The sequence below is a fragment of the Bos mutus genome, chromosome 1 (genome assembly GCF_027580195.1).
Source record: "Bos mutus isolate GX-2022 chromosome 1, NWIPB_WYAK_1.1, whole genome shotgun sequence".
Taxonomy (NCBI): domain Eukaryota; kingdom Metazoa; phylum Chordata; class Mammalia; order Artiodactyla; family Bovidae; genus Bos; species Bos mutus.
The window spans coordinates 22,983,368-23,002,340 of record NC_091617.1 but is presented as its reverse complement, the minus strand read 5'-3'; positions in this window follow the sequence as shown (position 1 = coordinate 23,002,340).

Here is an 18,973-nt window from a genome sequence, read left to right as displayed (position 1 = left end):
AGCTAGTCAGTTTTCCCTCATCTGGGAAAAATGAATATTAGTGACCAAGGTTCACAAATATGCAGATATTTCTTTGAGTAATCAAGAAACTGAATATAATAGGCCCTCTGTTTATCCCCTGGTTCTGCATCCTTTGATTCAACCAAATGCTGATTGACAATGTTTTAAAAATTCCAAAAAGCTTCAAAAAGGAAAACTTGAAGTAGCCATGCATCAGCAATTATATGCCTAGCATTTATATCATATTTATATTGACCTACATAGCATTTACATTATATTAGGCATTAGAAGTAATCTGTGCATGCTCAGTCATGAGCAACTCTTTGCAAGTCATGCCCAACTCTTTGCAAACCCATGCACTGTAGCCCGCCATTTTCCTCTGTCCATGGAATTCTCCAGGCAAGAACACTGGAGTGGGTTGCCATCTCCTTCTCCAGGGGATCTTCCTGACCCACAGATTGAACCCACATCTCCTGCATTGGCAGGCAGATTCTTTACCCCTGAGCCACGTGGGAAGCCTCACAAGTAACCTAGAAATGACTTAAAGTATACCGGAGGATATGTGTAGATTATATGCAAATAGTATTTTATTTTACAACAGATACTTGAGCATCTGTGAATTTTGGTAACCATGGAGGTCTCAGAACAAATAGTCCATGGATGCCAGGGAAGCCTGTACTGAAGAAACACTACTTGTAAGAAAACAGATTGTGTTTAGAAAACTGGAAACTGTGTTCTGGAAATCACTGAAAATTCTAGGCTGAGACATCAGTAAAGAGGGGTCAGGAATGGAGAAATATTTGTAATGGTCTTCACTATACCAGAAAACAAAAATGACTGAGGATGTTTCCTGAGAAAACATAGTATCTAAGGGCTGGTGAACTGAAGCATAATGAATCTGAGAGGGAACCAAAATAGGAGGAGATAACAAAGATAAGAGGAGAATGAGGAAAAAGTATGGTGGTTTAGTCACTAAGTCATGTCCGATTCTTGCAACCCCAAGGACTGTAGCCTGCCAGGCTCCTTTGTCCATGGGGTTCTCCAGGCAAGAATACTGGAGTGCGTTGACATTTCCTTCTCCAGGGGATCTTCCTGACCTAGGAATCGAACCAGGGTCTCCTGCATTGCAAGTAGATTCTTTACCAACTGAGCTATGAGGGAAAAAGTATAGGGAGAGTCATGTGAAGGAGAACATTGAAGACAGAAGAGAGAGATGCCATTAAAGTCTGCAGAAAGAGCAACCAATATAGTCTGAAAAGACACGACTGAGTTTAACAATCAGTAGCATTGGCACCCCACTCCAGTACTCTTGCCTGGAAAATCCCATGGATAGTGGAGCCTGGTAGGCTGCAGTCCATGGGGTGGCAAAGAGTCGGGCACAACTGAGCAACTTCACTTTCACTTTTCACTTTCATGCACTGGAAAAAGAAATGGCAACCCACTCCAGTTTTCTTGCCTGGAGAATCCCAGGGACAGAGGAGCCTAGTGGGCTGCCTTCTATGGGATCGCACAGAGTCGGACACTACTGAAGCGACTTAGCAGCAGCAGCAGCAGCATTTTTAAGAGGAAAATTTTGAGCACTGTTCTGAGAGAAAGTGAGAACTTGTTGCCTATTAAAGATGAAGAAGAAGAAACTGCAAACGCAGACTATATGTGTTTTGTAGGATAGAGAAAGAAAACAAAAGGGTGGGTAATTTAGAGATGGTAGAAGTAAGAGAGGGTCTTGACTGGAATGGAGAGGAATCAGGTTGTTTTTCGGTCTAAGAGGGAACAGAAAGCAAGGCTGCTGAAGTATGAAATGATTTTAGGGAAACAAAAATAAGACTGAATATAGACAAGAGAAAAACAAAAGAAAGTGGCTATAGAATAGTGGATTGTGAAGAGGAAAATTGTTTTTTTTTTTTTTCTCTCTATGCGAAGGGGTAAAAAGCTTCCTGTTACTTTTGACAGGAATGGCAATGTGAGTTTTATTGGGAAATCTGTCAGACTACAAAAGGATCATGAGTTACACAAAGAATAAGAGATGATAAGAATATGGTGATCAGTGTCAGTTATAGGGAAACAGATATCCCTATAATGTGGATTTTTATTGTGAAAGTGAAAATTTTATGATATTTAAAACAGCCCAGAAAATTATTACCTAATAACGGGAGAGTGCTTCTAAGAATCTAATTTATGAACATTCAAATATAAATTATGAATATTCAAACAAGTCATGTTTTTCACTAATATACATCTTATGCTCTACTCATTTTTTCTCATTCAGTTCAGTTCAGTTCAGTCACTCAGTTGCGTCTGACTCCTTGTGACCGCATGGACTGCAGCACACCAGGCTTCCCTGTCTATCACCAACTCCTGGAGCTTGCTCAAACTCATGTCCATCGAGTTGATGATGCCATCCAACCATTTCATCCCCCTTCTATTCCTGCCCTCAATCTTTCGCAGCATCAGTATCTTTTCCAATGAGTCAGTTCTTCACTTCAGGTGGCCAAATTATTGGAGCTTCAGCTTTAGCAACAGTCCTTCCAATGAATATTCAGGACTGATTTCCTTTAGGATTGATCTCGCAGTCCACGGGACTCTCGACTCTTCTCCAACACCAAAGTTCAAAAACATCAGTTCTTCGGCACTCAGCTTTCTTTATGGTCCAAATCTCACATTGATACATGACTACTGGAAAAACCATAGCTTTGACTAGTCAGACCTTTGTTGGCAAGTAATGTCTCTGCTTTTTAATATACTGCCTAGGCTGCTCATAGCTTTTCTTCCAAGGAGCAAGCATCTTTTCATTTCATGACTGAAGTCACCATCTGCAGTGATTTTAGAGACCAAGAAAATCAAGTCTCTCACTGTTTCCATTGTTTCCCCATCTATTTGCCATGAAGTGATGGGACTGGATGCTATGATCTTCGTTTTCTGAATGTTGAGCTTTAAGCCAACTTTTTCACTCCTCTTTCACTTTCATCAAGAGGGTTTTTAGTTCCTCTTTGCTTTCTGCTGTAACTGAGGTTATTGATATTTCTCCTGGCAATCTTGATTCCAGCTTGTGCTTCATCCAGCCCAGCATTTCTATCTATAAGTTAGATAAGCAGGGTGACAATATACAGCCTTGACGTACTCCTGTCCCAATTTTGAACCAGTCTATGGTTCCATATCTGTTTCTAACTGTTGCTTATTGACCTACATACAGGTTTTTCAGGAAGCAGGTAAGGTGGTCTGCTTTCCCATTTCTTTAAGAATTTTCCACAGTTTGTTGTGATCTGCATAGTCAAATGCTGTGTACTTTTTCACTAATACACACCTTATGCTCTACTCAGTTTTGCTCATTAATAAGTTTTCTTAACAGTTTGTTCTCTTCCCATATGAGTATTAAGTTTGGGTTAAGTGCAAATAAAAAAAGAATTATATATACATATAATTATATATATATAATTTTTATATAGACAGTGTCTAGGTGGGAGAATAATACAAATTAAATATTATTTGATTAGTTAAATGGTACATTAATTTAATATTTATATATTTCATATTATGTAATATAAATGATATATAAATAAAATAAAGACACAAATCTTTTATTGACCACCTACCAGTGCAAGCCTTATTCTAGATAGGGACTTTCACATTATTTTATTTCATCCTCACAGTTACACAGTGAAGTAAAAACTGAGACTCACAGAGGTTCACCAGTTTATCAAAAGCCACAAAGGAAGGCCAAGACATGAACTCAGGCCTCTCCATATCGCCTGCAGGTTGTTTCTTTAACTATAGTCCTTGACCACGTCTACTTATATAATTTTATTTCTAAATCTGTGGTAGGCATAAAGATCTATTGGTTCTTATCTTCTGTTTATAACTCTTGATGTGAAGACCTTTTACTCACCACTTGCTATTATTTTCTCCAATAAACAAGCCTAATTTCTTAATGGTCCTCAGTCTTTTACTTCTTTTCTTCCTGGTTGGTACTGTCACTTTATTAAAGCTGTGAGGTCCTCAAATCATAGCAGTTTTAATTACAAAATGCTAACCATAGCAACTTTTCCCCTAAAGCTTCCACATCACGAAGTAAGCAATGAGTTTTGGGGTGAGACAAACAAATCACTTTCTTTTGGCCTTTTACATATAGACTAACTTCTCAAATGGCAAGCCATCAGAAGCCAGAGGGAAAAACAAAGACTCGATGTATCCATTCACTCCTGACATATTATAAAAATCCCAAATACCCACCTGCACTCAGTTAAGCCCCCAAAGGCTTTTGCTTTTCCTAGGAAGAGTTAAAATTAAAATCACACCAAATGTCCCAGGAGTTAATGCTGCTGTTCAGATATCTTAGCTCAAATCTCTTGTGATTTAGTGTCACGAAACTTTCGGAATGATACCAAAGCAACTCTACCTAACAAACAAAAGAGAAGCCATAACCGTATATTGTCATGTGTGACAAGTTAATGTGGAGCATTTTCTAGCGCTGCCCTCTCCAAAGGTTCCAACACACAAACATCAGGCTGAGTGTATTTAAACAACCGGTGTTTGAATTCATTCCAGCCTCTCCATTTACAGCAATTTAAGACTATTTGTATTCAGGAAACAAAATAACAAGGGACAGCTGTTTCCCCACTTTGCTCTTACTTCTACGCTATTTGAAAACACTTTGACAAGCTAAAGATGTTAAAGAGCATCATCTTTATAATTTAGGGTATAAGTAAGTCAGGTAAAATTATGGAGACTAGCATAAAATCAATAGTTTTCTTTTTAAACCAATTTTACTAACAGAGAACTAGCTTATATTCTGGAATACAGGCAATATGCTAGGTGCTTAAAGTGTCATATCTTCAATCTTAAGAGATTCAAGAATGAAACTATACAAGAGCAGAACCTTACTCATGGGTGGTCCTCCATATGTCTAGTCTTATGAAGCATGCCCACATTATTATGGATCACACCACACAAACTGAAGACCACTCAGCTGATATGCATGGGAATTAACCTCCACATTCGCCATGAACATTGCATAGTATAAAAATGTTATGACATGATAATAAATTACCCCATTCTCTGATTACCAGGTGGAAATCTAGTATGGCTACTGAAATCCTATCATGGAAACAGTGGATAGCATTTCACTCACACCTTAAACTCTCTTCATTGTTACTCAACCAAATAACAAAAGGATGATGTTTAAGGGCCTAGGGTATGCCTTACACTATTCTGTCTTCGTGGTAGATGTTAGTATCATGCTCAAATAACTCAAATTTCTGGGCCTGGCTGGGCTACACACAGCCTGAAATTTTTGAAGATGATCATAGCCTATTGGAAATCTACCTTTCAGTATACTGCATAGGAAGAAATTAGTTTGGAATCAAAGTCTAAATTGCTACTTCAAAATATGACACTATTACAGCTACTTAAAAGAAAAAACACAAACTAGCTGATTGAATGTGCCTAAGAGAACACTTTTGATTAAAAAAAAATCTCATCAACAGATTTTTTCCTGCTTCCCAGGATGTGTGAGAACTGCTTCTTTTCCTCAGATACCACATATGAATATTAACAAAAGAACAGTATAAATGGGAGAAATTCTTCTTTTTTTTTTTTTTTGTAAACCTAATGAAACGAATGTTAACAGTTTTAGGAATATTTTAGGGTAAAGGAGGAGGGAGGCCATATGCATGTGATTATTTTTAGGTAGTAAATTACCTTCCAAAGGAGCCAGATGGCTCTAGAAACACATCTGCAGCTTTGGTTTTCGTTTTCTCACTACTCACACTGATAATGACAGGGTCATTGAGGAGATGGTCACAAGCAATCCTATGAAACAGACACTGCCTTGTGTGAAAATAGGAAAACATGAACCCTAAGTTTTTTTTAGCTAAGACTATACAAAATTGGACTTCAATCATTGTCCAGCCAATTGAGGAAATTTTCCTTCATGGTTCCTGTACATGGTGGTGAGGAATTTGTTACAGGTCATTACAACTCAGGGAGAAATAGGAGGGGAAGTTTGAAGATGGAATATTATCCATGAATTAAAAGCAACCTTTGTTTTTTTGAGAGTTTTTGTTGTTTATATTGCCTCTGAACAGCAAAGGAAACTGTTCTTAAAAAGGCAACTTACTGAATGGTAGAAAATATTTGAAAATCATATATCCAGTTTGGTTAATATCCAAAATGCATGAAGAACTCCTATAACTCAACAACAATAAAAACAAGCAACCTGATTTAAAAAATGGGCAAAGGATCCAAATAGACACTTTTCCAAAGAAGAAATCCAGGTGGCCAATAGTTACATGAAAAGATGCTCAACATCACTAATTATTAAGAAATGAGAATCACAACCACAATGGGAAATTGCCTCACACATGTTAGAATGAGACCCCATGGACTGTAGCCTACCAAACTCCTCTGAGCACGGGATTTTCCAGGCAATAGTACTGGAGTGGATTGCCATTTCCTTCTCCAGTGGATCTTCCCAACCCAGGGACCGACCCTGGGTCTCCTGCATTGTAGTCAGACGATTTACTGTCTGAGCCACCAGGGAAGTCATAGAAAAGACAAGAAATACCGAATGTTGGAGATGATGTGGAGAAAAGGGAACCCTGGTATGCCATTGATGGACTATGACATTTTCCATCTCATTCAGTTCTTAAATGGGAACCTTATTGGGATAAAGCAGTAAGAAAATAATACAACAATTTTATGTCATGGCCACTGGGCCAGTCATCAGTTTGTTGTTTTCCAGCTTCAAATTCTCCTTTCTTTGCCCTGTTTCATAATCGTGGGGGCTGCCCTGGTGGCTCAGATGGTAAAGAAGCTGCTTGCAATACAGGAGACACAGGTTCAAGCCCTGGGTTGGAAAGATCCCCTGGAGAAAGGAATGAGTACCCATTCCAGTATTCTTGCCTGGAAAACCCCATGGACAGAGGAGCCTGGCAGGCTACAGTCCATGTGGTAGCAAAGAATCAGGAACCACTGAGCGAATAACACTTTCAGAGTTTCATAATAGTGGAGCTGGATCCTGTAAACACAGTTCCTTTGCCAGCTGGGAGAATGGTCAGCCTTTGTGGCAGAAGGTGCTGAGAGGACCTTTACATAGGGAGAGGCAGGAGGGGAGGGGGAAGTCTTTTGCTTCAGGTGCAATTTATTATTATTTCTCCTAGTGCACAACCACCTCAGCAGTGGAGCACATCTAACGGGGTGCTTATGTTCCAGCAAGCCTCACCAGCATTCCCAAGGGAAGCTGCCTAGTGAGTTTGCAGGTTCTTGATTTGGTATTTCCCGAGACAGTCTTACTAGGAGCTGGGCGGATGGCTTCACGCTAGCTATCTCTGGTCTGCATCACCTCGACAAACTCTGACATCCATGGGTTATTGTCACACCCCCTCCAGCAATGTCTAAATCTCAGCTTTGGAGGACAGAGTAGGTAGTGGGGGCTCTTCCTTGTTTGTTTCTGTCTTGGATCTTTTCTGCCCACCCTAGGGATAGTAGCTGACTCTGTATTTGCTAATTCTTTATTCATTGGAGTTATCTTTAGCTCTTAGTGGTTAATATCCTGATAGTAGTTAATAGTAATATTAAAATTTCCATATTCAAAGTACTGGTGTATATTCTGTCTCCTGATTGGACCCCAAGTGACACAGTTAAAGTATTTAGGAAAGAAGATGAAGAGACATATTAATTAAAGAAATACATGAAAAAAAAAGATATACATGAAGCAACTGAAAGTTTATTACTTCATTAGTTTGAAAAATTATGAAAACACAAATTATGGAAATGTCAAAAAGAAAAGATGAGTATAGAAGAAACTGTTAGCTTTTTGCTAAAATTTGCCATCCAGCTCTTTGATATTTACAGAATTATAGAGACAACATGACTTCCCAGTCTATTGTCATTCACCTGCTGCCTTGCAGTTGGGTATGGCCGTCTCACCAAGTTCTCACCAATAGAGTATGAGTGGAAATAACCCATGCCATATTCTTCTTGGGGACTCGAGAGATCATGAATGTCTCTACTACATTCTTTTCTTCCTTTCTGGTTGAAACCTAGATGTAAAGTGACAGCTTTGACCATGCAGATGACAACATTGCTCTAAAGGATGGTGTGCTTGTGCTTAGCCATTCAGTCGTGTCTGACTCATTGTGACCCTTTGGACTGTAGCTCTACAAGCTTCTCTGTACAAAATTCTGGCAAGAATTTTGGAATGGATTGCCATTTCCTCCTCCAGGGGATCTTCCTGACCCAGGGATCGAATCCATGTCTTCAGCATTGCAGGCAGATTCTTTACCCACTGATCCATGGGGGAATCCCAAAGGATGGTAGAACAACAGTTTAGAAGGAATCTGGTTCCTGGTTGACTATGAAAAGCAGAGATCCCCCGCAAAACTGGACCACTCATCTCAAATCTGTTTCACAAGATGAAATAGTTTGCTGCTGCTGCTGCTAAGTCGCTTCATTCGTGTCCAACTCTGTGCAACCCCAGAGACGGCAGCCCACCAGGCTCCCCCGTCCCTGGAATTCTCCAGGCAAGAACACTGGAGTGGGTTGCCATTTCCTTCTCCAATGCATGAAAGTGAAAAGTGAAAGTGAAGTCGCTCAGTCGTGTCTGACCCTGAGCGACCCCATGAACTGCAGACTTCCAGGATCCTCCGTCCATGGGATTTTCCAGGCAAGAGTATTGGAGTGGGGTGCCATTGCCTTCTCCGAAATCGTTTAAGCCACTGTAATTTTGGTCTCTTTGTTATAACAGTTTTAAGCCATTGTAATTTATGGTCTCTTTGTCATGGCAGCTTAGTTTTACCCTAACAGAACTGCCCATGAGGAAATTCACCATTGTTCCTGTGTTTTACGCCTCTATCCAACATAGATGTTATTTAATTTTACTTGTTCATAAATATTCAACTATCACTCACTTATTTCCATAGTCAAATGTCTTTTCAATCCAAAAAATTCTTTCCAATCTCTAGAACATCTTCTTGATCTGTCATTCTATAAGCCTGGAATATTTTCACTCTTTCTATTGCTACAATTTCTAACACGTCCCACCCTTCAAAAGCATCTCATCTCACAACGCTTTTTTGACCAGATTAATTTTAAGTAAACTCTACTTTTGTAGCTATGAACACAATTATTTTCTGAGAAAGTCACAAGACTAAGTATCAGTTATGAAATGAAATCCTTACTGTCTAGAATGCTTACGAGCTTAAGATATGCATTTATTTCTATCATAGGATCTTTTTTGTATTTAATTTTAATCTCATCATAATATAAATTCTCTGAAATTGAGCATCTTTGCAACTTTCAGGTCTAAACAAATGCTCTAAGCAAAGGAAATAATAAAAAGCTCACTGTTTTAACTTTTATTCTGAACTATCAATAAAAGGAAACAGCATTCTGTGATTAATGGATTCATTGTGTAAGTCAAGAAATATAAAAGATGAGCCTGGAACTTGCTGACATCCAGAAAGCAAGAATGCCATCAAATATTACTAGTGATTTGTCAAAAGAAACCAATTTGAAAAGGCTTCCACTTATCAAAAAAGGGACAATTTAAGCCTCAATATTCAAAAATTTGCAATGGCTAGATGCATACATATGTTTATTTCTCTTTCTGGTGTATAGATAAAGACATTTAAGATAGGCACAGAAAAAGCAGGTAACTTGTCCAAGTTCTTGCAGGTTGTAAGTTCTTATTTAACCACTGTTCTCCTATCGCTCAACAGGTAAAGAATCTGCTACAATGCAGGAGATGTAGGAGACACAGGTTTGATCCCTGGATCGGTAAGATTCCCTGCAGGAAAAACTCCAGCATTCTTACCTAAAAAATTCCATGGACAGAGGAGTCTGGCAGGGTACAGTCCATAGGGTCATAAAGAGACACAACTGAGTGACTGAACACTTATAACTTAATAGGATCAGTGCAGAGCTAAAAAAAGAAATGCTTCTTTTTCTGCCTTTATTTAGTCTAATAAGGAATAAAACTGCTGCCCTGAAGGTGGATGAGAAATAAAGAAAAGACAAAGAAATACAGAAATGAAAGGAGTAAGGAAGAACTGAAGTTAAGAAGATAGGAAATGTACATTGTATCCTTAATCTTTAGGGGCCCATGACTATTTGAAGAGGTTCCTTTTGACTTTCCAATCCACACTCATTTCTTTTTTCTTTAACTCATATTCTACCACACGTTTTACCTTTGTATAACACATTATTCTATTCTTATACTATTTATTATGCTTCATCAGTGAAAATGATTATTTATTTTCTGTAAATTGGGGATAATAGGTGTGAAGATGAAGAAAGTTTAGACATATAAAGTGTATGGAATACAGCCTAGAAATAGTAAGTGAAGTGAAGTTGCTCAGTCATGTCTGACTCTTTTCGACACCATCGACTGTAGCTTACCAGGCTTCTATGTCTATGGGATTTTCCAGGCAAGAGTACTGGAGTGGGTTGCCATTTCCTTCTCCAGAAATAGTAAGTGCTCAGTAAGTGTTAGTTATTGTTCTTGTTACTAATTCTTATTTTGCATTCCACACGTCAATAACACATGAACTAAAAAATGGAACCCAGAAGTTCTCTCAGTGTCACATTAAGAGAATGAAAGTTTACAACTTATAACTAGAGTTTTATCCCTTAAGAAGTAAAAAATATTTGCCCTTTCATTATTAGTTTCTGCAGCTGCATACCAAACAGAATAGGGCTGTGGGAGTGGTTGACCCTGGCAGAGGGGAATATTTTTTCACTGACATTGTTTAGAATTGCCTCTGCAGAGTTACAGTTAAAAGGCTGACCAACTTTTAGTCAGTTTTATTACAGCTTTAAATCTATATCTTATCCCATCTTTCGGCATCCCCTGTGGCTAAAGAATCTGCCTGCCAATGCAAGAGACACAGTTTTGATCCATTGGTTAGGAAGATCCCCTGGAGAAGGAAAGAGCAACCTACTCCAATATTCTTGCCTGGAGAATCCCATGGACAGAGGATCCTGGTGGTCTGTGGTCCAACAGGTAGCAAAGAGTTTGACATGACTGAGTGACTAAACAACGACATCTCATCTGTAGAGTACCCAATATTGAAGGCACCTGGGACAGAACACTTCTACTGTCCTTACTCCTTGCTAAGCCACTGATTTCCTGCAATAATTTTGGAATCATATAAGCAGTAATACTATAGACCAAGGGTTCCAAACCTCCAGGATCTAATGCCTGACGATCTGAATCGGAGCTGATGTAACAATAATAGAAGTAGAGAGCACAATAAATATAACGTGCTTGAATCATCCTGAAACCATCCCCCTTACCCTACTTCTTCCCTGAAACTGATCCCTGGCGCCAAAACGCTTGAGGATCACTACTAGACCATACGGAGAAGGCAATGGCACCCCACTCCAGTACTCTTGCCTGGGAAATCCCATAGACGGAGGAGCCTGGTGGGCTGCAGTCCATGGGGTCGCTAAGAGTCGGACATGACTGAGCGATGACTTCACTTTCACTTTTCACTTTTATGCACTGGAGAAGGAAATGGCAACCCACTCCAGTGTTCTTGCCTGGAGAATCCCAGGGACGGGGGAGCCTGGTGGGCTGCTGTCTATGGGGTTGCACAGAGTCGGACACGACTGAAGCGACTTAGCAGCAGCAGCAGCAGCCAGACAATAATGATTCATTTGAATTTGGGTATTTTATGATCTATTCTTATATTTACAGAGCATTTATTATACATCAGGTATAATCCAAAATACTTCACATATATTATATCAAAGATCCCTCATAACAATATTTTAAGAAAGATAAAAATATTTTTTAAAAAAATTAAAGATTTTTAGTTCAAAAACTACACTTCAAAAGAATCAGAAAAAAAAAAGAAAAAAAATCAGAAAAAAAAAAAAAAGAATCAGTACTGCTTTTCAATGAGCAAGGATACTGGTAAGATTTAAAAATTGTTTTGTACTATAGAATTGAGTTTTACTTTGTAGACTGAAATAACAGCTAGTGTCTCTGAGAGGGAATTAATTTGACCTCTTTGAAATGCTAATTGAATTCTTATCTACAAACCCAATATTTGCATTGTTGAGCCATGTAAAGGAAATATAAAATTCATAAACCTGATGAAATGATAAAAGACATTTATTTAATGAAATCATTAAAAAGAAACAGTCACTTTTATTCTAGCTCTATGTTCTGCCCCACGTGTAAGAGCAAAACAAAATAATACTAAATCACTTAACTATATAGTAGTGTTTGTTATTTAGGTTGTTCGACAAAACACTGAGTAATATTTCCTAAATTTTAAAAATTAGAACAAAAACTTTCAAATAACTGACCGAATGATTTCCGTGATTTCTGTGACCTTAAGAAAAAATTTTTTTATCAAATTCCAGGTGTTCATTTATGTAAGTCAAACATCATTTATGCTTTCCATATCAATATATTCTGTTATAATTTTAATTATAATTTTTAATAAAAAACATTGTTAGTTTGTAGGAAATTTTATGATATTATTTCCAATGGAGCTAACTGGTGGTGATGACTTGTAATAGAAGAGATGCACAACAATCCATACTACACTGCATTTTGTAACAATAGCTGCATTTTCAGACTCAGTCCCCCTCCCCTCAGGAAACTACTTTTAAAGTACATTGCATGCATGCTTATGCTCAGTTCTGTCCGATTCTTTGTGACCCCATGGACTGTAGCCCACCAGGCTCCTCTGTCCATGGGAATTCTCCAGGGTTGCCATGCCCTCCTCCAGGGGATCTTTCAGACCCAGGGATCGAACTCAGGTGGGTTCTTTACCACTGTCACCACCCAGGAAGGACATTAACATATATTAGTGGAGGGAATTTTATCTACCTCCCACTGGAATTTTCTGATATAAACTAGCTTGGGCCAAGCATTATTATCATTTTGTGTAATCCATTTGACCATAACTAAAGCTTTCTGTTTTTAGATTTTTAAAGGAAAACTCGATATGTAACACTATTATCCTTCCTCTTTATTATGGCCCTACCATGATGGCCATAAATTTCATATGATCATAGAATATAAGATTATGTATCATATCTTAATTATTTAATTCCAATTGAAAGAGGAAAAGAGTAGGTTTTCAATACTGAATCTGTAATGGATTTTTGTGAACATAAGGACATTTTTCATACTGAAACTAGTATCATGCCAGAAAAAGTTTTATAAGTAAATTCCTGTCTTATGATAAGAAATATACATGCTAATGTATGTGAAAATGAAACGAGTGAGTGATTGAAAATGCTAGAGTTGGGGATTTAGAACATAATTGTACTTAAAATTCTGATGCTTAAAATCACTGTGAATCAAAATAATGTGTACAAGAAACAAATCGATCAACAGATCTTCTCCAATAACTGACAAGTTAGCAGGGTGATATTGAACCAGGACTGAACTCAAGTCAGGCTGTCAGTCTTGATTTACCTGGTAGAGCATTTTGTTTGAGTGCAGGTGTGTTATGTCTTTGATTAGAACATACAGAAAAAGAGACATCAGACAGACAGGATAGAGATTGACTTGCTTAAAAACTTCTGAATGAAAACCAAGTTTTATCCTCATTCTCCTGATGTAGGCTCACATCACACAGGTCCTAGTTGAAATTGCAGGACAATAATATCAGCAGAGTGTTGGTTATTGCTCTGAATATACTTTAAACTGCAAAGCAAAACAATTTGGATCATTTTTTAATATATGAGAGCTTATTCATAAAAATGATAAGATATATTATCATTTTCTCTACTACAGACCTTGATCTACTAGCCTGGAGGTTTAAACAAACTCCCTTAAGTCCCAGCATAAAAGGCTCTCAACCAAAGCCTGCCTTGTTTCTCTATGGTTAGTTTTTTAGAGATCTTGAAAATGCTTTCCATACCCTTCCCAAGGCTGCACATTTTTAGTGATGTTTCAGTGGCTGGGGATGAAGAAATAGATTTCCAGAGGGTGTGACACCTTGCAGGACATCACTGAAATCAATAAGTACAACTTGCAGAGAAAGCCTAGTAGTGTTAAGGAAGATTCAGTACAGCAAGGGATCAGGGAGACAATATTTGTCTAGAAGAATGCATTCAAAGGAATAGCAGAATTCTTCATGGCCTATTGTACCTAATCCCTGCTTCCTTCTTTTCTCTGCTAACTCTTACTTGTGTTTCAGATCTCAAGTTAAATATCATTTGGACAAAGATGCCCTCCCTGACCCTCTGACTAGGTTAAGTACCGTATTATACGCTCGCACTACTCCCCACTTCTCCTTTGTGAATTCACTGTGACTTATGTATCTGTGTGACTGTGTTTAGTTAATTTTGATCTAACTCTCTAGTGCCTTGCCTATAGTAGTGTTAGTTACTCAGTCGTTTCCAACTCTTTGCGACTCCATGGACTGTACCCTGCCAGGTTCCTCTGTCCATGGAATCCTCCAGGCAAGAATACTGCAGAGGATAGCTATTCCCTTTTCCAGGGGATCTTTCCGATCAGGTAGGTCAAACCCAGGTCTCCTGTATTGCACGTGGATTCTTTACCACCTGAGCCACCAGGAGAGCTCGCCTTGCCTATAATGGGTAGTTAAACGTATATTCAAATAATGAATAAAGATCTAATTCAGTGAAATAAGTTATGTATCAATATTATCCTTGGCTTTTAAGGAGAAAATACAAGACAGACAGTTTGAGGTTGATGAGTCAATACTGGACCATTTTTCTCTATCACTTCTAAAATAATTTCTTTCTCTGGATTGGAGTCACAGCTCCCAGTTTATTTTTGCATCAAGTGATGCCTTGAGAAACACAAACATCCTTAATGTTATATAGTACACGCTCTACAATGAAACATAGTTTTTACCAGCTTAATTAATGGATCATATAGCAGCCATTTGAGTCTTTGAATCATTCCTTGTTTATGTACTTGAAGACTCCAAGTATTGCCAATAGCTCTGTGTTATTTTTAATAGGCTAAATGGTTGACATTAGAATGAACCACATGCACTTGGGCATGATCAACATCATGTCAAAAGTGTTGCTAATGTCATAGCTATCTCACATGTTAGCCTGACCTTGCACTTAAAAACAATAGCAAAGCAATTATGGTCATTGTTACAATACTTTAGATCACTATGATCAGACTTATTCATGGAGCATTTCTTGATGAGGATTCTGTACTCAATCAACTGCACTGCAAGAACTTAAAATCTATCATGTAAGCTCACTTTCAACATTAGCTAGAATTGGAAAGAATGTGTCCTAATAAACATATTGCATCATATTGCATTCTTCTTTAGAGTTTCACTGATAACAACATTCTCAGTCTCCATTTGGTCTTCACATACCAGTGTCCTGTCACTGCATTAGGGACCTTGTTTTCAATTATTCAGCACTTGCACAGATCTTTTCCTTTTCTCTTCTCACTCCCTATTTGAGTAACCAAGAGGATAACACACATCAGGCAGTTTAAAATCCTCTCTGATGTTATCCAGAGACAATTAGTCAGATAGCTTCCTAAGGAAAAGTCCTCCCCAACAGAAAAGCATGCTTAAGTATTTTGTAAGAGTCTTTGTAGAGCTGGAAATAAATGGGAAAGTATAAGCCATTGAATTCACTCCCCTGACATTTCTTTGCTGTCATACAAGCAGAATTTAATTCAAAACTGAACACCACTTTGGAATTTTACTTTCCTCAAAAAAAGTGCAGCCTTGGGGAGAAAGTAATTACTAAATATGAGTGACGAAAGGGAACAATGGGCCCAAGCCTAAACAGATCATTATAGTTGTTACCAGAGAGTCTCAGAATCAGGATAAGGAAGAAAATGGTAGGTACATGTTTGACATTTCAATATTACACCCTTATTAGCTGCTTTCTAAACTCTGAAATGTTTGACATGTAATTTAACTTCCAAGAAGACAGGCCGTCTTATCCCTTACAGAACAACTCTCTTTAAAATAGAAAAAGAATAAGAGAAGAAAAAGAAGTAAAAGAAGAAAAAAGTTTTGGGTGACTACAGTTTTCAAAATGTACAGAAAATGGTGCAAAACACATGTTTATCATTTGGGATGGTATTGGTTCGCTTTTAATATTTTTAATAAAAGTTTGTCATTATTGATTTTATTGACATTTTTAAATTTTCTAGACATCATTTATTGCTTTTGACTGGGGAGAGGTCACAAACATTTAAATATTTGTGAAAATTTAAGTTTAAAATAGTTTTTGATGAGCTTAATGAGTATTTACCATAACTTTATAAATTCCACAGAGATAAATGCTTATGACTTTACATAGTATCTTCTAGAGAAGAGGAGATATTGTTATCTTATTCTTTGTTGACTGTTAACATATTTTATGTTTAAAAACATCCTGCTGGATCCTTTATAAAAAGTTAGATACTAAATATTTTAGACAAAAATCTTCAACATAAATAGTTATGTAGGCAATAGGAACAGTAACCTGGCTTCCCTATTAAATGAGAAGAATCCAGTAAGGAGGCTGTTTTTCTGTTCCTTATTTCAATTCATGTTTGAATGGCAAAAACCACCACAATATTGTAAAGTTATCAGTCTCCAATTAAAATAAAAAAAAAAAAGAAAATCAAAAGTGAAGAGAAAGCATGACTATAAACTCCTCAGGCATAGGCATATGTGTTTTCCTCTCTGAATCCTCAACACTAGCAGATTCTCAGCAAATGAAGCTTTTCGTCTTTCATTGTTGCTTGGTGGTCTTGTTCAGAAAACAGTAAACTCTTTTATTATAAAATTCACATATTTTCCAGAATTTTCTTTCATTTTACTTTCATCTGTTATCCCTTTTGGTCTTCCCGCTTGGCTTTAACAGTAAAGAATCTGCCTGAAATGCAGGAGACCCAGATTCAATCCTTGGATCAGGAAGATCCCCTGGAGAAGGGAATGGCTACCTACTCCAGTACTCTTACCTGGAGAAGCCCATGGATAGAGCAGCCTGGTGAGTTACAGTCCATGGTCCCCAAAGATTCTGACACAACTGAACGACTAACACTTCATTCAATTATTTCTTTAGGCACATTTTGAAATTGTGAGGACAGTTACCAAGTGAAATATCTAAAGTGCTTCCTTATTTTTTGAATTACATGATTTTCAAACGTGTCTCGTAGTTGGAAATTCTTTCTAAAATATGTAGACATCCTAAGTGTATGTTTTGCACAATAAATATTTAATTGGTTGATGGGAAAGTATCTTTTTTTATATATTCCATTTCTCCAATGAATCAATTAAAAGAAAGTATTTATTTTGCCCAAACCAAGTTTAGCTGCTTCCTATTATTAAAGAAGTTCATCTTAAATCATCATGAAAATGAATGTTTCCAATACAACGGATAGACTGACATGCATTATATTTATCCTTCATGATAACAGCTACCAAGGTTTTTATTCTTTTAGGTGGTACAGACAAAAAAGTGGAGAGGTGGGAAGGGTTGTTGTTGTTTTTTTTGTTTAGTCACTTAGTCAAGTCCGACTCTTTGTGACCCCATGGACGGCAGCACACCAGGCTTCCTTGTCCTTCACTATCTCCCAGAGCTTGCTCAAACTCATGTCCATTGAGCTGGTGATGCCATCCAACCATCTCATCTTCTGTTATCCCCTTCTTCTCCTGCCTTCAATCTTTCCCAGCATCAGGGTCTTTTCAAATGAGTCAGCTGTTTGCATGAGGTGACCAAAGTGTTGGAGCTTCAACTTCAGCATAAGTCCTTATGATGAATATTCAGGACTGATTTCCTTTAGGATTGACTGGTTTGATCTTGCAGTCCAAGGGACTCTCAAGAGTGTTCTCCAACACCACAGTTCAAAAGCATCAATTCTTTGGCCCTCAGCCTTCTTTATGGTCCAACTCTCACATCCATACATGACCACTGGAAAAACCATAGCTTTGACTACTGTTACATCCTTCAAACTCCTAGTTTCCTTCAGGCCTTCTCTTCTACTCATGTCTATTGCATTTTCTTTGCATCATCTCTGAGTACAAACAGAATTCATAACCTACTCCATTTCCATAGTCATATTGCTTTTGTGTTAATGTGTGCCTTGCTCAGAGTTGGAGCAGAGAGAAACTTTACTTAAATGAATTTATATTTTTATCAGTATTGCTTGAAAATGCTTGTTTTCTCATATGCTAACTAGAACAAGAGTTTGTTTTTAATTTGACAATTTAGCTTGGATATATTTTTATGTTTATTTTTCTTATTACTAATGAGTGTGAACATTATTTTATTTACCAAGCCTTTGTGATTCTTTGGGGAATGACTTTCTTATATTTTGCTTATGTTGCCATTATGTGATCATTTAAAAATGATTCTTTGGGAAGATTAATATAACTTTCTAGTTCTTATTTATCTTTGAAATGTGCATGTTATACTTCACTATTCTTAGTGAATAGAAGCAGACTTTTCATCAGGAACACAATATATTCCTTAATTTTCATCTTTCATTATCTCTTATACAGATAATAGCAAAAATTGAGACCTTGAGAAATACAATTATGTGTATAAAGTTGACTTTCTCTTGAGAGTTACGAGCCAAAATGAACATAGATACTGGGCTATTTTAACACTGAGTAAGGAATATTAATATTATTTAAATATTAAATTAATATTATGTAAATATTATTTAAATATCCACATTCTTTTTTTTAAAATAACATTAACTTCACAAGTTGGAAATAGTTATGTAGAAGAACAGTAAATAATTACAAACTAATTTTAAGTTAAAGCATTATTTGTCCCTCTCCAGTCATTTTAAGTTTTCTTAAAGGAAAAAGCCTTTTAACAATGGAGGAAGTTATTGTTGTTCATAAAGAAAATTATTTTTAAATTAAGTTATTAAAATGTTTCAACAAAAAAATGATGGACAAAGCAATTGCATAAAAATTATCTAATGATTACATTTAATGGAACCAATACAAACAGAAAAACATGTTCTAAGGCCTATATTATCTTACAGATTAATAAATTTTTG